This window comes from Ischnura elegans, chromosome 7 (assembly GCF_921293095.1).
Source record: "Ischnura elegans chromosome 7, ioIscEleg1.1, whole genome shotgun sequence".
Taxonomy (NCBI): Eukaryota; Metazoa; Arthropoda; class Insecta; order Odonata; family Coenagrionidae; genus Ischnura; species Ischnura elegans.
In genome coordinates this window covers 90,544,126-90,568,400 of record NC_060252.1, presented here as the reverse complement: position 1 = coordinate 90,568,400, position 24,275 = coordinate 90,544,126, and the positions used below count along the sequence as shown (strand labels likewise).

Genomic DNA, 24,275 nt, shown 5'->3' with positions numbered 1-24,275 from the left:
GAGCGCGCGTTTCATTTGATACATCTTTATAGGTTTCTCATCCGGCATTTGTATTACTGCAAAATCCGTTTATCCCAAATCCATACTTATACTGGATAGAGTAGAGTTTAACCCTTTGAAGACCGAACTAACTCACCAACTGATTTTTGTTAGTTTTTACATATCCTATTTATTTTACAACTAATTAAGAGATACTATGAAAGAAAACCCGAACAAAAATATTTTAAGAGAGTTTTCAAGCATGTTCCCATATGGGAACATGCCCCAAAATTTTGCTATTGCTTAAAAAATATAAATATACCTATACACTTGACCAAAAACTAAGTTTAAAAATGTGAATATATTGATATTTTGAATGAATGAAAATTTGTTACTGGAGAGCGATTTTAGGGAAAAAATCGAATAAACCGCATACTCACTACAGAGGTGATAACAAATTTTGAAAAGGCATAATTAATGACCGATGTATTCACAAGTCATGCGAATCACTTTACAAAATACTTCCGTATTTTACTTACATAATAAAAGCTATAAAAGTATTCACAGATACGAAATATAATTTTCATGAATTTTTATGTATCTGTTCCCAAATGGGAACATTCGACTGTAAACGGTTAAATTCTTCAGCCCCTTTATGTGTAAGACTTATCTGGTAACCCGAAACGGCCATTTAATATTCTAAGAACGGTCCTTCATACTTCCATTTTTTAAATATCAAATATAAATATGAAATATCTTTTTATATTGTGAAAGTTTCTCATGTATATGATGGAGTTAGCCATTTTCGCATGTCCATGGCGTGAAATAGTGATCTCAAAATTTGTGACTCCTCTCCATTAGTCCCTTTCGTGAACTATCAATGACTCTTGCTCGCTGAATATCTCCGTAAGGAGTACATAGGAAATACTATTTGGAAATTAACGTCATTATTGTTGCTACCAGCCCAATAACATAGTGATTTAGCTAAACAAGACTGACCCAGAAGAGGAAATGGTTGCTGAATTAGGGTCCTCGCCATAAAGACACATATGTAAATAATTACTGAGTAAACATCCAGAAGAGCTAAAACGGCATACGGAATAATCATTTTGTGACTTTGCTTGATACGTGACTTCACCAACTCGCCTTCCTGTGAACTCCTTCGATAAGCTCCTTAAATATCGATTTTCATTGTTCTTTTACCGTTGTGATTGTTTTCAGCTCAAAATTTGTATCTTCCTTTCCTTTTTATACCAGAAATATATATGAAAAAGGATTTGCTTTTCTCACTAACAATTAAAGCCCTTGAAATCCCCGTACAAAATCGTTACAAGTGAGATTGTGATATTCTTATTTTACCCGTATTTACTTATATTAGGGTGGTGCGAAAAAAACTCGTGTCACAAATTTCGTGTCGCTATAGCGTGGAAAAGTTGCGATACTTTCGTGCAAGAAAAAAGAATTAATAAAATCATACGTCATCTCCCGATCCCACAAAGCACCTTAAAAGATGAAAATAATTGTTTTTTTTTCGTGGTAAAATGATTAAATGCATATTTTTTAACGCTATAGTAAATAATGGTTACAAATAGTATAGGTTATTATTAATATATACATATACATGGGCTTAAGCAGTTATTTCCGGTCGCGCAAGATCATTAAAATGGATACATTTTGCAATTAAGCCGATTTTTCAGAGTGGTGTGATACTTGCTTTAAGTAATATTTTAGACTAAAATACAACATGTTTGATTGTGCAGCTCTTCCCTTGTTCAGATATCATTGAATAACATTTAAACGACCCAGAACTCACCGCGGAGAGGTGGCTGCACTTTGAGTTCCACCCACACCCTCCCTTCATTCAACCAATGAGGGTTAGTGCAATTTACAATTGTTGTCCTTCTTTTAACTTTTATTTTTTGAACGCTACTTTGTACTGCGATTTGGTGGTGAATTTATCGGCGTAATGGACTTAGATTTGAGTATAGCACTAATAAATCCATCTCTAGATCGATGACCACAAACATTAAGGGATTCCTCCGTTACCAATTTCACAAACTCTTCCTCTGCTTTTGCGTGACATGGGAAGTTTTTAAAATCCAAATCTGATTCATCGCCTGATTCAATGAAGGAAGCTATTTCTTCATTAGTTACTCTCCGAAGAAGAGGTGAAGTAGATTCTGCATAGTCAGTTGCTTCGTAGTTCATGGTAGGAGTAATACATTTTCTGATAGTTTTGCCTTTAGGTTTAGTCTGTCTGGCTATTAATACTCTTCTTAGCCCTAGCTCTCTAATGTGCCTTCTGTCATCAAAAACCATCACCACCAATACGTTCTCTGGGTGAGCAAAGTAAGAGTTACTTTCCATAACAGGGAATACTGCTTGCTATAATTCTTCGGTCATATATCGAGAGGTTTCTATTGCTCTGTGCTCATGAAAAAGCCCAGTTGTTCTCTACTTGCTACATTTTATTTCAAACCGAACAGGCATGTAAGATTTAAAATAAAAGTAACTATGTTTTTAAAAGCATCTGAGGGGTTTTCGGTACTCACAACTCTGAGACCTCGATTTGCATAGTGAAGCCATATAGCATGCGAAATTGGTCACGGACCACGGTTTGTTAATTCATTTCGAAAGTCACCACTTTTGATTGATTGACTTATGTTAATAAGGTTCTTTGGTCCTTGCTCAAAATTTATCCATCCAATTGTGGAATTTTGCATTCAATTGTTTGAAAATTGAAGCTTTCCACAACAATTCATATTGGCCCGCTAAAAGATTTTGGGCCTCCTGTTTCACCATCTACATACTGAAAAAAATGGCGGAAAGGTAATTCGATGAAATGAAATAAACAAACTGTTCAATGCAACGGATATCCAATATGTTCTACGAGCTCTTTAATGGTGTCTCCTGTTCATCCAATTAGTAGCGGATACAAAAAAAAAACGTTGTATGACTATCAGTCAATTATTCAAAGGACTCGCGAAAAAACATTGCAGCGATGTCCAGCATTGGACAAGTCCACATTACAACATATCGTAGATATCTTATCAAAATCTCATGAATAGATAATGGGTGTGCTTATTATGGTTTTTGGTATTCCTCCGACGTACAAAAAACATTTTTGCTCTTCAATTGTTTACGAAACGTATGCTACTTATGATTACCGTTTGGAATAACAATTTTCAAATATCACGGATATTATAATTTGGGCATCTATGCAATGTCATTTTCACAACTCGTCATTGATGTTGTAAATATTATGTCTGTGTAACGTTATCAAAATATCCACGGTTTGATAAGACTGTATTTTGGATATATCAACCTAATTGAGATATCAGATGGATATCGCCTGCTGCTTGGGAAGGGATAGTAGGGACATTTCGCAACACTCCGTCCGTCGGATTGGACGCTAAGCCGTGGTCCCCTCGGCGCTTTTCGTTTAGAAGTGCCGACGCCAGGTTTCTCTCCACCCTTCCTTTCATACCCCTCCTTCATGGTGCAAATGACCTCAGCTGTCGGTCGCCTCCTCCAAATACAATACCATACCCAAGAAGCAGAAGATATCCATCGGTTATCTAAATAAGGTTAATATATCCCAAACACGATGGATATTTTGACAATGTTACATAGATATCCTATTTGTAACATCCATGAGGAGTTGTGAAAATAACATTACATAGATGTCCAAGTTATAATATCCGTGACATTTAAAAATTGTAATTCCAAACGGTAATCATAAGTATTTTGTATAGAATTGAAGAGCAGAAATATTTTGTTTTTATACCCGGCGATTACCAAAAACAATAATAAGCAAACCCATTATCCATTCATCAGATGTTATCAAGATATCTAAGAGATGCTGTAATGTGGACTTCCGTGTCCAATGTTGGGCATCGCTGCAACGTTGTTTGATAGTTCCTTTGGATAATTGACAAATATCAATAAAACGTTAACTGAATTTACATAGATATCGCACGGAAATCATGTGTTAACGCCGACAATGTATACTAGATGTTATTCGGATATTTATTACTGCTTGGGTACTGAATCATTGAGTGAGTGAGCACTGATCATCTCTCTGTGTTTATAGCAGAAACCGAGAAAACTAATCATGCCATGACTAAACATAGCGATATTGCCATTTTTGGTGATGACTTTCGCTAGTTCTTCTTGGACTTGAGGGGACGCGGTGGGGTGCGTCATGAGTGGAGATAAGGGAACGATTTCTGTGTGCCCAGCGGCCGTGGGTTGCGTGTGTGTGTGGGTTTACTTTTCTTGGAAAAAAGGATGATTTTGAGGCTAAGCGTCGCGTTTTGTGAACGCAGTCGGGAGGAGTGTGGCGGAAGGAAGTGGGGATTGGTGGAGAGGGGGGTACGATCGCCATGGTTTCTCACCTTCGCGTTATCTTTCCGTGGAAGGGGGAGACAGGAGGGTGAGAATCGGGTGCGGCGCGCTTGGGGGACATAAGCGGACAGTGGCTCGCACTTGGAAGACAGATTATAACTTCGACAGTCGCCGCACAGCGGGTACCGCACCAAAGGACTATCTACTGCCGCTTCGACTCACTGAGTAAGTTCACCTGCCCATACATTCGCCAGTATGAAAGCCATTTTATTTTCATTTATTTTTAGAAGTATATCTAGCATTCACGTTGTGACAAATCGTTGTAGTTCTCCACGCTAATCACGTTCAACCCGATTGATCGCGGGTGCTCGTCCGGGCCGATGAACTCAAAACAACGGAATGCTGGTCGCTTTGCGCTGTGCACCCACGGAAATAACGCTTTTTTGCAGAAAAAAAACTAGAAAAAGTTTTTTAATCGAAGTTATAAAATGTCCCCCTGAAAAATATTTTTCCAATCACTAGCTACTAAAAACTCACCCAAGTTTTGTCAGCTCGGTTATATTTTCACAGCCGATCCTACGGCAAAGCTTCCGAAACTCAGGGCGGTTTTTATGAAAATTGTATTCGCTAAAATAACTATTGTTCGTTTAAACCTGAGCGTTGACAAAAAAGTACTTCGTAAACGATTTCTTGTATAAATATCCTTGTTCTCATTTCGTTGAAAAAAAAACATTTTAATCGATCAGTCGCTTCGGCTCCCGGAGTAAGTTATACCTTACCGATGCATTCACAAACGTGGAGGCTATATTTTCATTATTATTCCCTCTATTATCCACAGTTTATCGATATAATATATTTTGAAATGCCATGCCCTTGGTAGATGAGATAAGACTGCAGTTGTTGCATTACCTATTCGCAAGCGTGACCTCCATTTTCTTAATTGATTCTTCCATTGTCCACAGTTTATCGGTAGAATAAGTTTTGAAATGTCATGTCCGTGTTTGATGTGTTGGGATATGAGCAGTGTGTGAGCGGTACCGTATGTAGATCAATCCAAGTTAAATCGAAGTCATGTGATATTTTATGAGTGTGATTCTTTTAGCTTTCGCGGCTTTCCGCCGCGGCGCGCCGCTCAGATTTGAAAGCGTCTACCTTTATCTTTAGCCGCTCGCTTTCCTCTCACAACACTCAAAAAAGGTCGACTGTTGTAACGGATTTCGGGAAATGCTTCGCGCAAATATTTCTCGATCCGTTCAACTTCCATCTTCTGACCTAAAATTGACAAAACCATAAAATAGTCGTAGAAACAGGTATTACGCGGGGGTTGTCTGACCCCAAGGTATTCCCGAAAGCCGGTTTGTTGTCTTTTTTTTGCACAATTGGCGATAATGGTAATGAATTTGAGCAGGCTAAGCAATTCAACAATATGATCAGTATATTTAGGAATGAAATTGAATCATGGGATTTAAAATCTTTGAAATCTGGAAGACGTACTGCTTGATAACATTTATTGAATGTTAGGTAACTCAATTTATTGCACCAAAAGCTTTCGATGTTAAGCACGAATCACCGTTCGATAATAATTGGTCAGTGCAATACATTTTGTGGAAAATTACTAAGCTTTATCACTTTGTGTAAAACCTTCCGGTTCGTTGTGGACCAGGTTTATGCCAAAATGAATCGCTGATAGTTTTTCATTTGTTTTCTTCCGGAAGGTATTTGAGTGATCATATCACTATTCGCGAACTCAAATGGATACACAATCATCTGAATGAGAATTAGGCATTGAAATGATTACATGATTTGGTTACAAATATCCTAACTTGCGTCAGCAACCGTACAATTTACGCACTTATTGCAGTCAGTGGTGAAGTCATTTAGTAATGAACCATTCATTTTCACTATTATAATTTTCAAGTTATTGAATCTGTGGGGAATATGGTTTTCATATATTACCTACTATATCCATTTTATATTATTTAAGTAGAAATTAGGGCACAACAAGATGTTTTATTTTTAAGATTAATGTGTAATTCGTTAAAAATTAATAAGGATTTTGGTGGTACTACTGGATGGATAGGAAGTACTGCGGTATGTTTATGCGGTGGTGGTGGAGATCATAAACACTAAAAATTTTCTTCATTTTTGGGGGAGAGGGATTCCTTACTTTCGCCCCAGCATGGAATCCAAATAAATAATAATTGACCGAATTCTCCTTTTTCACCCCTGGCTCACTTGTATACTACGATAGAACTTAAAAAGAGCAGCGAAAAAAACTGACAGCTCCATTGCACCTAGTGGCTAGAGTGGCTTGTTGCTAGTTCGGCGATGAATTTCCCATTTACATTTTTCCGCCATAATTTTATGGAGTACATGTCCCAAAAATTCAACTCAATTTCACTTACTGATAGATCATGAACTTGATTTAAAAAATTCCTGCAAAAACTTGTGTTACATGACATTAAACTTTAATTTTAATTTAGTTTTATTGTCATTTATGAACTCAAGCCTTCCGAAAAATCATGTATATTTCAAAGCTAATGTAATGAAAGAAATATCTCACTATTCAAGTTTTTTGTTGGAAATTTGAGAAATTAAACATAAACGTGACGTAACTGATTTCATCTTCTTGAGCAGCAGCTATTGAACTGTTTCGTGAACTCAAAAATGTATTATCCCCGTGCGACGAAAACCTCAAGGCTCTCTAAGGTAAAGCCACAGGAGGCTGCTTTGATTTATACGCGTTGGGTGGGATAAAGAATCTGCCGCCGTCTGCATGTAAGAGCTTCGTGCGCTATCATTTATCTTTTTTCAAATCATTCCTTGTAGTTTTTGTTGCACTAGATAAATTTCTGAATCCATAGTCGAAGAATGCATATATCACGTGCACGTTTATCGATTTACTGATTTATACCGATTATAAACTATAGCGCCTGGTGTACCTGATATGATATGATTGAGGCCGGCTTTGGAGCTTTTTCTTTCACAAGTTAATAACGTTGCTTATTTAGAAATTATTTCTAACGTTATTTAACCTCTTCTGTGTTCAAAATGGCGGATATTATGTAGCCAAATACTGAATTTAGTTTTTCGGTGAAGAGTAATGTGGAGTAGATGTGGTTTCTGTATCGCATCATAAATTTTGCCATCGATATTTGCCATAGCTTGCCTATTTTTCCTCCAAGAAAAAATCCCTGCTTCAATACCTCCGTTCAGGGGCGGATCCAGGGTTTTTTCTGGGGGGGGGGCACAAACAAGGCTATTTCCAGGATTTTGTTCGGTGGGGGGGGGGGGGGGGGGCAAGTATACCGCGTAATACAAACCGAACGCATTTACAACGGGACCGTTTCAAAAATCTTGCATACTTTTTAAGGGTCTGGGGGGGGGGGGGGGCACATGTACCCCCCCCGAGATCCACCTGTTCCTCCGTTTATAGCTTTTCCAATCCGATACGCTGTCCTTGAGTCAACTTGCCGTTAGTGATTTTTTTACACGTTAGCATTGGTTATTGATTTATTAGTTATGTTTCTACGTTCCATCTCCAATGTTGATATTTTAACTACCCTCTCTTTCCTGAATAGTGTTTTCTGTTAATCGCCGCATCAGTAACTCAGTGACTCAACCCTAAGTTTGATTTGGATAGGTGAGGGTAGAACTCACCACGGAATTAGCCGCAGTTTTGTAGATTTCACACGTTCAGCGTACGAGGGCCAATTTACTCTCCCTGGATCATAACGCACTTCGAAGATATTGTTTATGGGTGCCCCAAAGTTTCAACCGCGATATTAACCAAAACATGTTAGTATAATACTTTTTATCTAATATGTTATTGGCGCTGAGCTCACGTTTCCAAAACGAGGACACTTTTTCACCTTCACTTTTATCAGCGCCACTTTTGGTCGAAATTTAGTTATCTGATAAAAGTTTATTGTGCTTGAAAATGAGAGGAGATCATTCAGAGAGTTGTATTTTAAGCGTGCTTCTATCCATTGGCGTACTCAGCGAGGAGCAGGAGGGGGCAGCTGCCCCCCCCCCCCCTAAAAGCAAAAATCTCAAATATCTTTAAGGAAAACAATACTTTTTCAAGCAAATTATTTGAAACACTAATAAAAGACTGTTACAGTTTCCTTAAAATCTTGATTTCATTCACCTTTTCCATACTTAAATCTTACCTACAACTTGAACAACCATGGTTTACCCCCCCCCCCCCAGTTTTGATCCTGGGTACGCCGTCGCTTCTATCTTTCATTATTGCTGGCCAGATCATAATTGAATTACTGAACCATTATGACTTTAGAATTATTCATAGTTGGCAAAACCTCAGCTTCATTTGTAGCATGCTAGCTTTGGTTTCCGGCGTCGAAATTTCATTATCTACTTGTTTTCAATGGAAAATCGTAGTCCGTAAGCGTTTCATCCATTGTGGTGCGTATATCTTAGCTTATCAGTCTCAGGTCCGAGTCTAGATCCATAGAATTAGCCGCTAGCGTTGAGGAAAGATACCGTCATTTATATGATAGCGTGATAAGTCCCACAGAACCTTCCATCCGACGAAATAGTGATGATACGTTTCAACTAATGACAATAATTATTTTATTTTCATTTAAACATTAACATTAGACCATTTACAATGTATATGCTAGATAACGGGGTAATTACGTCCGTACGAAAGTACACAATTAAATTTATTAGCAATATTCATCATCATCTAATTGTAATATCTTTACGACTCAAATGTGCGCCTGAGATTTTTATATTTTGGAGTAGATAAAAACCTCCTGGGGTATGACTTCCACGGAAAATCTTTTGACTCTCTTGGAAAGAGGGAATATTTTAGTAAAAATAGCACGTATTGATGCATTTTTATTAGTAGAAAGTATTTCACTGACTTAGTTATAGACTTTTTGTTGCTTGTTTGATGAGTCAAGACATTTTCCGGAAAACAGCCTTTCAAAAATTGCTCAAATAATAAAATAATTCCTCAGATAAGCTATATTTCGATTTATAAATTATATTCTTACTATAGTTACATCTTCTATAGTAGAAAGTTATAAATATATAAATGCTTCAGTGGAAGAAAACGTTAATGAAGAAGCCTCAGGAACCGCGTTCACCCAGCTTAGAGCTCCTCACAATGACGCGGTTCCCGCTCATACGCCTCGCCCTGAGGCGTGACCGCGATGACTTACAGAATTTCCCGCGTAAACCGAGACAGCGTGCCACATCCACCCACTTCCTGTCATAGTATCGCGTCATCGGAAGGACTCTTGAAGTTCACGCTCCTCCGAGATATTTTTTACCCTCATCATTATCTAAGAAACCCTTTCATTGTTTTCGTTAAATATTATTTTTGATTAAGTTAAATATCATAATATTATAAGAGCACAATTCCAAATACTGCAAGAATTTCATGCAACAATGAAAAAGTAAAGAAGAGTTTCCCAGATGCTTATTCCTGAACCTTCCAGCTACTATGAAACCTTAATTTTTAAGCAATCTTTATCAAAGATTATGCTCCTTTGAGAATTGAGGAGGTTAAGTGGACGTGTGGGATGAGATACGACGAAGTACTAGGCATAGTAGGCGAGAGGAGGAAACTTTTACAGGAGATACTGCGGCAGGCGAAGGTTTGGATAGAGCAAGTTCTAATCAAGGAGTGGCTTTGTAAACTATGATAATGAGGGAGATAAACTATGTTGACGGAAGAAAATGTACAATTAACGGGTAAAAAGAGAACAGGATTTATTAAAGGAAAAGGAATAGGCCTCAATGGAAGAGGTACGTTCAATTTTGGAAAGAGGGTAGGGGGAGGTTTGCAGAATTCTCCATGGAAACCTACCTTAATTGGTAAAATATCTATGGTAACAAAAGTATCAAAGAAAGATTTTGGCCAGCTTCTCTCTTTCATCAACTCACAGTCATTCGCACTAGGCTTTTGGGCTGCCGCTTACGTGCACTATAAAGGTAACTAGTCCGCTAAAGCTATGAAGGGCAATGAACAAAGCAAAAATAAATCCATCACACCTTCCCAAAATACAAAAAGAACATCTCACTGCTAATGCAAAATGTTTTTAAATTAGATGTTTTGCCTCGGACAAATGCTACTCTTTTTAAAAGTTGGCTATTCTGTATTAGACAGTCCTACCCCTCTGCCGCCCTTCAGAAGCAGTCTGTCTGTCTTTCGTTGTATAATTTTGAGGCATTGGATTGGGCAGTTCGTAGGGGGCTAGCGGAGGTTAAATCTTTCACTTTCAAATCTTTTGCACCTATAATGCACCCATGAGGCTTTCTCGTGGATAGTGGAACCTTTATGGTCTCTCTATTTTTTTACAATCGGTTCAAATTTTTGATGGCTCAATTCAATTTTAATATTCCAATTCTTCATCTTTCAATTGTAGACACTTTTTTTATTGGTTGTGATTCGCATATATAATTTTTGTGATTTTAATCGTGCTGCTAAATATTTTTCCCGTTCCTCACAATGATTTCTTCTTTGTCTTCTCATTGCTTCTCATGTTCTATCTTAACCAACCGTTTCTTCTTCAGTGTACTGATCCAGTCCTGGGTCTCCTGACGTATCTCGTTTTTCTGTGATACGTACTTGACACATCGAGCACCCAAGCCGCTTCTTAAATAAGATTTACATCTAGGAGATTGTTTTTCCGCGTCAAAGCATTCCTCTTTGGGATTTCGCTTGTCTCCGCTTATCCGGAAGATTTCTCATCTCACGACTCTTGCGATTTTTCCTTTGAGCGCAGGCAACTGGTAAGAGACTCACATTGTTGGCTGCTTCAGGCTGATGGAAGAGTCATCATCCTCCTAGATGGGTTTATTATCTACGTTAAATCCGTGTGTATGATTTACTAAAATGATTCTCATGAGTAGCAGGCTGGAATTATTCTTAAAGGCTGTAGTCTCTTATGAAATTATTATGGTCAGAAAGAGAGGAATACTCGCACAGCAGATTTAATAGGTAATTGCTACTATTATTTCAACGAATTTCGCTCTAGGAGTGAAAGGGGATGGGCGAGAGTCGGAAAGAGGGAATGGATATGAAGAAAGATAGGATTAACTGTGCAGTATGCTTCAATACACTTGCATATGATTCTAGAACGAGGAAAGAGGGTCATTTTTTACCCTTTGCCTAATACACGCTTCATCATTTTACTTATTCTTGTATGAAATTCCCCAGGAATCGTCGACTTTTAATTAATTTCGGTACATAAATTTCTCCCTGAATACTTTTCTATTATTTTAACAACTCTAACTACACCCAGGACGACGAGATGGGGACATCTTTGGTCCCCTGCCTTTTGAGGCACAAAAATCATAGAAACGTTGATATTTAACCGTTCATACAATTCATACGAGTTTTTATTGACTTAAATTCGCCAATTGCTTTCCTTTGAAATTTAATTTTGGTAAATAATATCAAAAATAGGAGAGTTTTTAGCTAAGAGCAATGAATGGACGTCTTCGAGCGCGTCACTTTAATGCATTAAATCTCCAACATCTTTGTATTGCGCGTCAATAAAAATAGTGTCAAGAATGGATCACTTGAATAAAATATGAGATTAATAGCGATAAATCCACAATTGAAAGCAAAGCTGCTTGAAATAAAAATATAGGGTAGAAATGAAGTATTATTTCCAGTTTAAACTGAGTCCAAATGATGAGAGTTCTTTTTAACTGAAGCAAAATACGAGGCATATTTATTACAAAATGGTAAATTAAAAATGCCCAAGTGCATCAAAATATGTTGCTTTTCTCTGTAACACTGCAATCATTCTGGAGGGTGATCCTACCAACAGTCCAAGGCCTATAGAATTACCTAAAGCTCCAAATTTGGTTTTGTATCTTTGTTATCATATTATATTAAATTATTTTAGGAGCAATAAATATATTCAGCTATACATAAAGCTATAAATAATCGATATAGTCTCGCTGGAACTCAGGGAAAGCAACTGAAAACTATCCTTAAAAAAAGTGCGCCTCAAAACAATGTAGTGAAGGGTTTTATAAACTGCTATGAGTGTCTATCATTTAAGTCTTGAAGGAGATAAGCAAAAAATTTCCAGCGGAATGCCTTCATTGAGTCATCCATGTGTGCCCAGTACGCGTGAAAATTCCGCCATTCCTAAATTATTTTCTCCGGTTTCTCCTCGTTGAAATTGTCGCACTATCGCCGTTGGAATTGGTTGTGAGGAGGGCGTTTCTCTCCCACTTGAACGGTGATTTCTCTCGACGGTTTAAATGCTTGAAACTTTTGCTATCATCATGAAATTATCAAGTTGTATATTAAATACCCTATTCACCATTTGGTATTGTCTCAATTTTTATTCGTAATTGTTGCCTTATTGTTCTCTGTTATGCAGAACTTTAAGGCTTAAGCCCTGGGTAAATGTTGAACATTTCAATTTCATCTGCTCTAAAAACTTCAGGTTGTATAAGTTAGTTTTAAATGATACATTTCTATACAAAAAAGAGCGAGTTGGAGCTAAGCTTGCTGTGGAATTGTGGAGCCGGTGTACGCTTCATTGGCTGAAGTTGTAGTTCCGCATGGTTACCCAAGCTCATAATAAGCAATCAAGTTATTATAATTACTGTCGAAAAGCGTATAAAAATAACAGAATGAAAATATACTTTAAAGGATGTCACAACTGCTGCATTTAAAACTAATTCCCATTAAATTCTTCATTTTTGGTAACTATCGCGTCAGTTGATATGGGAAAGAAAACACTTTCGTTCATTTAATTCACCTAAATCCCATTTTGTTTAAAAACAAATTTATATAATTTAAATTTATACGCAAATTTTAATTTATACGCAATATTCCCAAATGTTCGATGGCTAATTTAATACCCTATAGGGTGTTGATTATATTGCAAATTTGTATTCAAAGTTGGATTTAGCGGCGCTTTCGTCTAACCATTTTGACTTCAATTGCAGCATTAATTTACATCTGACTGAAATAGTAAGCCTAGTTGTGGCTGCGGAGCTACATTTTTCTATTTTTACGTGAGACTTGTATTTTGGAGTACTTACTTCATAAATTTTTTATATCGAAGGGACATTTGCATTCTAGCCGGAATTTAAATTTAAATTCTTTTTTCCGAAGACAAGAATAACCGTAGGAGTACAGAAATTTGGATATTTAAAAGTGTGATTTCCAAAGAAAAATTTCCAAATGGAAAACTTTTTATCGTCCTTCGGTTTAGTATAGCAGGGCGGGAATTTTTAAAAACTATTTTTGCGAAAACTGACGACTACGAAACACCTTGCATTACAAGAGTGAACTTAATTCACGCATAACTCGCACCATCCTCTGCATGAGTAAATGCATACAAGAAGTCTCAAAATGGCTGCGCTGTGAAACAAAAGCCGGTTTCAACACTGAAAATCAACCTCAATATTATTGTGGGGAAAGTACAAAGTAGGCAAATTAAATTATCATAGATAGAATTTATTGAAACTCTGATACTTCCCCTAATTACGACCATTAATTTCAATGGAAAAAAAATTCCGATAGAAAAAAATATTTAAAAAAATATCCTCGTAGTCGGGCAAACAGATGTACCTTATGATCAATCAGAATAATTTTCTGAAAATAGGTCGGTTGAATGTTTACTCTGAGGTACAAATATGTGTGACATGAGCGTGAGGAATCGCATCCACGAAGCTGTCCGCAGCTTCACTCGTTCAAGGAAAATGTTTTTCCATTAATACGAAAAAATAAGAGGTATATTCTACGACTTCCTGGTATTTTTTACATAAAATTTCTCAATAAAGCCAGCGACCATTTTCCATTCCCGCATAGTGCAATGAAGGACTAGTTCGCGCGCAACAACTGAGTTACTTCCTGTTTCGCGGGAAAGCCCTCAACGATGTCGCGGTCAAGCAAGCGGAGGAAACAACATGGACGCGACCGCGAGATAAGCATGACGTGTATTTGAACTGCGTTCGCCGGCTGAAAGAAAAATAAGGGAGTTGGCGCCTATTTTTCTCGAACAAGGAAATCGTGGAGGAAGGCTGTGGGAGCAATGATGACGCATCGCGGTCAATCCTGAAAAATATTTTGAGGAAGAAATGGAGGATATTTTTGGTCCATATTAGCACCCCTTTGTGAAGTGTCACTCCCAGTGAATTCATTTTTTTGTTGTCTCCATGAAAACATAATCGCTCGCAATTAGACACGTAATTTCTACTCAATATAATCCTTGAGTGAATGTACAATTCCCGCTTAACCGGTTATTTGTCCTGACTTTGTACTCGTTTCCAACTTGCTCTATCCTTGGGAATTTTCAGTGGATATAGTGTCAACGTTTATTTATTATTCATTTTAATGTCAATTTTAAAATTACAACAGTGAAAAACTTCGTGATTGAATAGTTTTCATGCAGTTAAAATTTTGGGAAGTTGGGCAAATAAAAACTACTATTATCAAATAATCAAGTTGCTAAAACCAGTATCCATACAATTCTGTCCCTGTGGTGGGCACTTTAATCAGTAGAATACTATAATAAATAAAAAGGGGTGTTATGGAGGGCCAGAGCATAGATCAAATGGCCAAAATCGCATATTTTTAATCGCATTTTTCGCGATGTTCCACCACCTAAAAGTTATTTTTTCAATACGCCAGCCGAAAGGTATTAAAAAACACCTCCAGAAAACGTTTTTTCTTTTTGGCCCTCTCAAGCATATTTTATGAAAATATGCATTAGACATTTTCAAATCGACGCCGTATCTTCTTGTCCCGCTCAAAGTTCTTGAAAACAATTGGAAATCTGCTCCATTAAATAAGGTTTCAAATGCCGCAAACCACATTAAAAAATATGCATTCTTGACCGAGATATTAAAAAAAGAGTGAAAATCGTATTTTCGATCTAGCCGGCCCTGGTGGGCATCTAGCGGGCAGGAAATGTGGGGAGGTTTGTCCTATTTGATCCCCAATCGCATACCCCAAGTACGAGAAAAATCCCGGAGGGGGGACTTTTCACCTTCTTATCCGGCTATGCCCTTTCTGAAGTTTTGCATGTGATTTGATTATTTTTTATTACGATAAAGGTAAAGGTAACTCAAGATATCTTTTGCGCCCCCCCTTGAGTTTTCTCTGTATCCGCTACTGTTTCAGTGGCATCATCCCGGATTTTACAGCCGGAAATCAAGGAAAGAGCCTGAATTGTAATGCATTAGTCGTATGTAACATGTATTGTTAACGAATTTGCAGAAAATTGCGTTACTCGCATTTCCTGTTATTACGTTACGAATTACAACAACTGAAACAGTGGGCCTCCCACCAAAATGGACCCCAGGCCACCAGCATCGTAAATCCGACCCTGCATCTAGTTCCTATCTAAAGCCTGAATCGCACGATAATTTTTTTGCCATTTTCGAGTGATCACTCCTGCGATCACTCGAGTTATCACTCGGAAATGATCGTCGCGCGCAATTGTTTTTCGCGATCACTTCAATGATGAGGATTCCCATTCCTTTTTTCATCACTAGTCTGGTCGCTTTTTCCGTCACTGAAACCGTTACTGAAACCCCATATCAGCCAATCAGAACGCATGCCCGTATGTGGCGATGGCAGCGCAACGCTTGACAATCATGGGAACGGCATAGGTAACGACATAGAGCTGTGATATCGGAAATGATGCGGGAAGTGACGGCGGGAGGGACCATATGATTAAGAAAAATGATCACTCCAGTGATCACTTTTCCGGTCCCAAAAAGCAATGGCTCGAGTGACCGCTTAGAGGGGCGAAACTAATGACCGTGTTATTCAGGCTTAAGATAGTTGTTATCGCTTCGCTTACACGGACTAATCGTTCCACGACGATGCCAACGGGCAATCAAAATGGCGTCATCAATGCTCAAGAGCGGGATCCGATTGGCGCACGATCCGCAGTTTGAAAGCAACGCGAAGCACTCTTAATCCTCAACATCCCTACCTGCCGTGCTGCTCGAAATCTTCTTCTATTTGCCTTTATTACACATTTATCTTTCATGCCTTACTGGTGCTGATAAGAATGCTCAACACATAGATATAGCTTTCTTTACTTTCAAACCGCGATCCTCCGTTTACTTTTCTCCGATAAAATTTTCATTTCACTTTTCCACGCCCTGATGGATACCTCTTCGTTGTTATTTCGAATCGCGTAAAATCTATATAACTGCCATGAAATTTTTCAGAGAATAGCAACATTCAATTGCTTCACTGCTTATCATTGCCAAACGGAGGCCTGTGCGTTTTTTTAAGGATTGCTTGAATTTAATGAAGCCATAAATATTGCCATACCAATATATAGGTACTATCTTCTTGTGAATATAATATCTTGAAATTAAAATTAAAAAATGTCACTTCTTTCCTCATAACGCGCCTTCCCTCTAGAAAACCTCATTGTGGTTCAAAGTATAGTTTGACTCTGATAATATTTTCAACAAAGACTTTTTTTAATAATAAAACGTTATTGTACTTTTCCACACGATTTAATTAATACGACCGGTTTCGTCGCAGAGGCGACATCATCAGGTACAGAATCCGTTATAATAACAGTTATTTTGTTCTTGTTTATCTGGTTGCTATTACGTTGGTAGGGGAGGGTTGCGTTGGGGTTGGAGCGTCACTCAGCTTCAGGGGAATCTCCAAGAGCGGGGAATAGTTTACAAAAATATTTTCATTTGCTAAAATTCCATTTTTTATATGCTTCCTTATCTCCAACTCCTCCAAGCAGTCCATCCTTCTTCCCTTTCCCTCAAGGTGGAGAATTTCCGGAACAAAATTGCTCCTGTGGTCACTCTCCCATAGATGTTTCGCAAAATGCGATTTTTCTAATTCCCCGTTTCTCAAATGCCTTCCATGTTCCTCTGCTCTTACTCGGAACGAACGTCCAGTCTGGCCTATGTAATAGGTCTCACAGTCACTGCACTTGAGTCTGTAAATGCCACTTCTATCATTTAAGTCAATTTTATCTTTTGTATTGCATAATAACGCCCTTAAATTAGATGTGTTATAATATGCTATTTTAAAGTCTTCTCTGGGAAAAAGGTTTGCGGTTGCCTGTGAAATATTTCCATAATAACTCAGTTTGCACCAGCGTTTCTTATGCTCATTATGAATGGATGAATGGTATATCATTTTCTGTGCCCGGAGGGAGTATTTCTTCCTTAACAATTTATCTATTACACTTTCTTCGTATCTGTTTTTAACTGCAATGTTTTTGATGGTTTTGATTTCCATGGCGAGGTTCTCGGCAGATAGGGGGATGTTGAGCGCTCTTGGAGATTCCCCTGAAGCTGAGTGACGCTCCAACCCCAACGCAACCCTCCCCTACCAACGTAATAGCAACCAGATAAACAAGAACAAAATAACTGTTATTATAACGGATTCTGTACCTGATGATGTCGCCTCTGCGACGAAACCGGTCGTATTAATTAAATCGTGTGGAAAAGTACAATAACGTTTTATTATTAAGAATGGATTTTCACAAAGTAAAGCCAGAAACAATCAAGTTTAAAGACTTTTTTCTTATCGCCCGCGCCCTAATTGATGGGATTGCCATTCCCTTGGGTTTCATTGATTTTGAATGCAATAATTGTTCACGCACGACCACACACGTGCTTCAACTCGAGGGTTGGTTAGAATAAGTGAGGTTAGAGCTCACCTTAGACTAAGCAACAGGCCGGGGAATTCAACTCATTCTGGAAAGAGGGGCCTGTCCCCAGGCCACCTAGCACCAATTTCTTAGTAGTCGTAATATTTTTATGACCATGTTGTGTGCATGTGGGAATCCTTTTGCAGGCTGCTTGCTGGTGATTGATCACCCCCACTAAATCCCCTAGAGATGGATCGCGGGGTATTATGAAGATGTAGATGTAGGCTTCACCCAGGATTTTAACCACTGACCTCTAAATGCTTCACCCACCCTATGCCACGCTCCCCTTAATCATTGCAGAAAATCAACTATGTACTTATTAATTGTTCTGAGCTTGGCGAAAATATCCCAAATTGATGGTCAAACTATCTCTAATTTACTTCGTTTATCACTAACTCATTTAGAACAAAAACATCGGAAACAGCCAAGGCATAACTAAGGTTTCCGCACAGCTTGCATGGAAGTTTATTCTTCCATTTTTCCGGAGTTTGTTTCTTGTCATTCTATCTTGAGAGCAATATTTCTTCTGCTATTCAACGTTTAAGGGCAATGTTTTATCTACTTACTAACGAGTACATAATTATAACCAGTAAAAAAATCATAGAAATTGATTGTTGCCTTGTTATTCGGTCAGAATTTTTAAATAACTCCACATTTCACGTGGGAATGAATAAGTGCATTCCATTCATTGAGATTAGTTTACCAGTGTTTTTGCTTTTCATTCAGTTTGGTTACCTATGGGACGGTACCCAATTCGACATACGATACATGACTCATGGGCTGTGTAAATTTCTTTAGATTGGCTTAAGTCGACTCGGGAGTCCTTTAACATGAAATACCCGCAGATAAAAGTAACGAAGAACCTTTTTTCCGGCTTTGGAGCATGACACCAAGATTGAAATTGCAAAATTCGAGATCATGTAATGTGTCTGATTGCCTGATTCCGACGATAGTGTATGTTCCCATTTTTTCTTACTCGATTGGTCATTTTACTTAATGTTTATTTAATTCCCTGAACATCAACTGAATTTTAACGAAATATATTTATACTTATTCCCTTAGCTAAATCAATCTTTTCACTACGGTAGTAAAGAAGTAGGGGGTCCTAATGTTGACATCAGCTTTGAGCTACTGCGAAAACACCTTGAGATCTCCGTTTTATATTTACTCTTAGGCAATTTTAAAATATTCAAGTGTCTAAGAAGTGAGAAACAGGAGCGCTATCTTCATAGAAAAGAGACAATTTTTGCGACCGTTACACAAGATGGAGTCGTTTGAATCCACTTAAATGCAATCGCCCTTGAATGGAGCAGAGAGCGGATTTATCAATTTCTCCGCACTTCGTGTGTGTCAAGATAATACCAGTCGGGTGAGGGAGACGATAACGGCGGAAATTCTTCGATAGCGTCGGAATCACTTCCAAGTGTGGAATTTGAATCGTGGACGAGAGAATTTCCGAAGCGTTGAAGCAAATTATGAGGTTAGTGTGATGAAACCAGGGTGGATAACCAACCTCTTCAAAACAATAACATGTCCAAGCAATGGGACTGAATAGAGGAGGCCCAATTCCATCAAAGAGAAGGCTGATTTCCGTTGCCCCTTCGGTCGCATTTTAATCGGTTTTCAAAAATGTCCGCGGCGCTGTGATGAATGCAATGCGATCCACTTTATCCAATTTTTTTCATTAGAATGTTTATTATCGCGAGGGATAGCATGGAAAAGTTTTGAATTTGATAGATCACATCATTCTATATGCAAATTTTGGTTAACACCCCTGATTTTACCATATTTCCCCGTGAAACTCGGATCATTTTGTCCGTCAGCGACGCGAGTGGCGACTTTTAAAACCCATTTCAATGCGCAGTTGGTGACAACAAATGCAGATGCCGACTTGAAGATCCTCTTTTGTAATATCCGTGGGTCCAAGGATTGGCCAAGTGTTCGTTTCGCAAATTCAGAAGGTAGGTTTCACACGAGGTCGCTGGAGGTAGATATCAAAACATTCCAATCAAGTGGCTATCTGGTAGATACCGTGTCGACTGTTACGCCTCCAGGGCTGCACTTCGAACAAAAGGCGGTAATTCAAAAAGATATTACAGAATTTTCCTCCCACATTTCCATCAATGTTTTCTCCTCCTCAGAATTATTTTATATCATGTTTCTAATCGTTTTTAGAAGATTGGAATGTGATTCATGAACGGTCTTCAGTAATTTTCCACACTGTTTATTAATGAAATATTACGTGAACTACTCGATAAGAAGAAAACGTATCAGAATTTTAATAAAATCTATTTAAATAATTTTATCAGCTACCTTTATCCATTATCCATTATGAAATAGTGTGGAAAATTACTAAAGCTGTTTGTATGTTATTTCAATGAATTTCCTCTGAGTGAACTCGTCAATAATTTATCTCGGTCTTAACTTCGTTTTAATCGCAGCCTTTCGTAAATAGTGCCTCCTGGGTGGTGTAACTATCAACACAGTTCTACCCCGGGGTAAAGTTTTGCAAAAGTGACTTTCGGCTACTGCATATGGGACCACGAATCTAATGGCCAACTCCGAGATCGCGCAATAGGCTTGGTTGTCTTACCTCGACAATAAAGTTTGTTTTCACACTGTTCATTTCGATAATAAATTTTATTTCCTTAAAGTGTCATAGTTACGAATGCGCACGTGAGATACTCGATAAGAAGAAGAAGTATCAGGATTTTAATAATTTTTTTAAAAATAATTTTATTTGCCAACTTTATCCATTGCCCATAAAATACTGAAGTTGGGGTTTCTATATGTTTCTCTGCTTTTGGTGCTATGTAGTCATCTTGAGCCCCCATGTATATATTTACTCTAAGATAGATACTAGGCGACATCATTTTGGTACTCTCCTCTGACACTCTCTGTGTCTCATCGAAAAAGCCGCTCCTTAGTTCTTCGTTTGATGATGCTAATGAACTTTGTGATTTAAAACAGGAAATTGATAGGCGCGCAAGTACTTTCCTGAAGCCATTTACGATAGCGATAACGTTCACATGAATATCTGCGATAAAATATCGCCAAGGCCAAGAATATTGATCATTACGTGGTACCTCAATTATTCTGCTCATGCCTTGCTAAGGAATTCAAAAGTAGTAAACGTCATTCACCTGTGGTTTATCAACTATTACGGTGTGGTCTTACGCTTATACCCGTAATCACATTTCATTCAATCGATTCGATAAATGGAAGGGAATGATGTGGCCTCACCACATGCCATATTAATTTTTTTTATTTATATCATGGATAAGTACCATTTATCATGCCTCATGCTCAATATGATTTTCCCTCTTTCTAATGCTGATTCTCTTCTCCGGTCCTCCCGCTTTTTTCCTCTTCTACAGTACGTCTTTAAGTTTTCTGCTATTTTTTGCAATAACCTCTTTCCTTTTATATACTTCAACGAAGTAAATAACTATTTAATAATCGTTATTCAACTGATCGCACATTATTTGATTAATTATCTTAAAATAACCATTAACTCTCCAAGACCTCGCTAGGTACTGAGCGTTCTCTTCCTTGTTTTATCTCAGAAAGTCGCATTATCTGCATTGCATTATAATCAGGGCGGCGACACTTACAGCCTTCTGTAGTTGATACTCATTTTTTTATTCACCTAGATTTTTCCTGCTTGTCTTCGTAGAAATGAGCATAAGATAATATGAATGAATATCAAGTTGCTAAGTATAATCTTTGGCGCAGCCCATTCTGTTTGATACTCGCTGAGAGAGATGTGGGTGGAAGAGAATTCAACTACTCAAGGAGTTGTATACTAGCAACACAGCTGTGCCCGATTTAAGTCTTGGTCACAGCGACAAAGATTGGCGTAACTTGATTTTATATGAACCAGATCAATGATCGACGTATTTCACCTATCTCAACCCTAATCTTTTAACATTTACCTACATAGTTACTCCGTACTTTAGTTTACTTTCTCCGTAATCGTTTAAGGACAGGCGTAAAGGAAAAACGGTGGAGGTATACAACGCAACGGTTGAGATTCATAAAGTACCTAGGTCAGTGGCGTAACTAGGAATATGCTTTGGGGGGGATGGATGGTCCCCAGGCAACGGCGTCCAGGAAAATTGTTGAAAAATGGCATGCCTGGAAATAAATTTTACATCATTTTGGCTGTAAAGATTAATATTTAAGCAGATGCAGTTATTGCATGTCAAAGCTAGACAATAGTTTTGAATATTTTGAATATATTACTCTGAGGCTTTGGGGGGGGGGGGGGATCTATCCCCTCATCCCCCCCATAGTTACGCCACTGAAGTAGGTGACGAAGACCTGAAGCTTAAGCATTTTTCTCCAAGTAAATTTTCATTGAGTTTTCATTTCCCGTTGTGAAAATGAGTTGTGAACTTCTTTTGAAATAATGTGTCGTCTTCTTTGCCTATGAGGCGTAGCCATGGATATCGCGAGTTTTCGCTGTTGACTTAAATGAGTTCATCTTCCATAGTTACCTTCTTTGCAAGGCAATTGTTTTTTTTTCACTATCAACAGATAGTCGGTGGGGGTGTGAAGGAATGGAGTGGGAGGTGACTTCAGAGGGTGGGGGGAGCGACCCACGTGACAAGATGGCGCGTTCTATTGCACAACAGCTCCGGATGACAGTTGTCGCAATCCTTATACTGACTCGTGAATTATCTTTCCCTCCAGAAAAGCACCTAACTCACGGCGCGAAAACAAGGAAATATCTTCACCACAAAATCAAAGCCAATTGCATCTGTTAATTGCTAATTAATGCTGAAATCAGCGTGAAGATGATAATGAAAGAGTTCTTTCCAATTAAATATCCATTTCCTCGGCTAAGTTTAGAGAAATAATTCATCCATAACTAAAGTTATCGTAAAAAATCATGACTGGAATATTTATAAATATCTTTGAACGGTTCTTGAAGACTTCTATTGGCTTCAAACATCCTGGCGTAAGCCGCAGTATATTTAATATCATTAATAATTTATGAGGCTATAATAAAATATTTTCTCTGGTAATGCTAACCACATTGAATGGTTACTATAGATGCCTTATCTCCTCTTTTCTCCACAGACGTTTTTCAGTTCCTTATCGATGTCTGTGCTCTCTCAAAAGCAGCCTGACGGTGGACGTTGAAATTAAATGAGGAATTAAATATGTCTATGTCAATTTATTTCCCTAGAAATGTGATCGTCAGGGCATTTAAATTCATGGCTGCAAGTGAATGTAGGTAAGCGCAGAGAGATTGACTGAACGCATTCAAATGAAATCAGATCGCCCTTGTCTGCCCTGAGGATCAGCTTCGGCTTTCGGCCAGATCGGCCATACTGGCACGAACTCAGTGAATCTAATAATCGGGAATATTTGAATGCGATCATAGTTATTTTAAATAAAAGCTTTTATTGTCACTATGGATACTTGTAGAAGATCTTACAACTCGCTCTCTATATTAACATTATTATCAAAGTAAAATATTATCAAAGATGTATGCATTTCTCATGCATTCAATTTTTGGGTTATATGCTAGGAATACTTTGTCAATGGAAGTATTTACATTCATTCGGTGACAGGGTATCGTCACTTATTCGTCCTGTGTTCAGAGAGGAAGCTTTTTTTAATCTACACTACGTATGGTTAAGTATTAATTTTTGACCTTTTTTCTCCGTACTCATCGCTGCATTAACCTTTTCTTAAACAGTAGTCCTCAACTGAAGGACTATAATTGGCCCGAGAGAGCCTCGATAGCGGTCCTCCTGGCAAAAAAGTTCACAAAAAATGGATAATATACTGTGTAAACTTGATAATAAATTAAGGACCAACCGTAAAGATTGGATAATTCGACTACTAAAATGTTAAAATTAGTTGAAATATTTCGATTAGGAACTGCGGTGCATATTACGTGTCGTCGTCCTTGTAGAACCAAAGTTACATTGTGGGTATTCTGATTCTGGCTGTGCAAACAATATAGCATACGTAAGCCGAATTTAATCCAGCAGCGACTGATATTCACAGATGTGCCGAAGTGTCCAGACAGGTACTTCATTATACCCATGCACGATTACTGGAGTACCAATGCGAAACCTTGAATAACGCGAGTTGACAATTTCCATCAGGCATGCGGCAGATACTTGAATATCGTCCAGAGCGCCCGATTATCTCGACAACAAGTTCTTAAACCCAACGATTTGACGAATTCAAGTAAAAATTAATTCTTTGCTCGCTCTAAAAATTCATTTTTATTTTAATTGCCCTTTTATATGGCTATGAGAAAGGCGTTAGAAA

At 38.0% G+C, this 24,275-nt stretch overlaps 1 protein-coding gene across 1 annotated transcript in view; it reads left to right on the top strand.

Annotated features, from left to right (window-relative positions):
* The first annotated feature begins 4,437 nt into the window (after window positions 1–4,437).
* LOC124162499 (multiple epidermal growth factor-like domains protein 6) overlaps window positions 4,438–24,275 on the top strand; it is a 29,467-nt gene continuing 9,629 nt past the window's right edge. The window contains exon 1 of the mRNA XM_046539063.1: window positions 4,438–4,551. The gene's annotated coding sequence lies outside the window, so the exon portion shown is untranslated. The remainder of the gene's footprint in view (window positions 4,552–24,275) is intronic.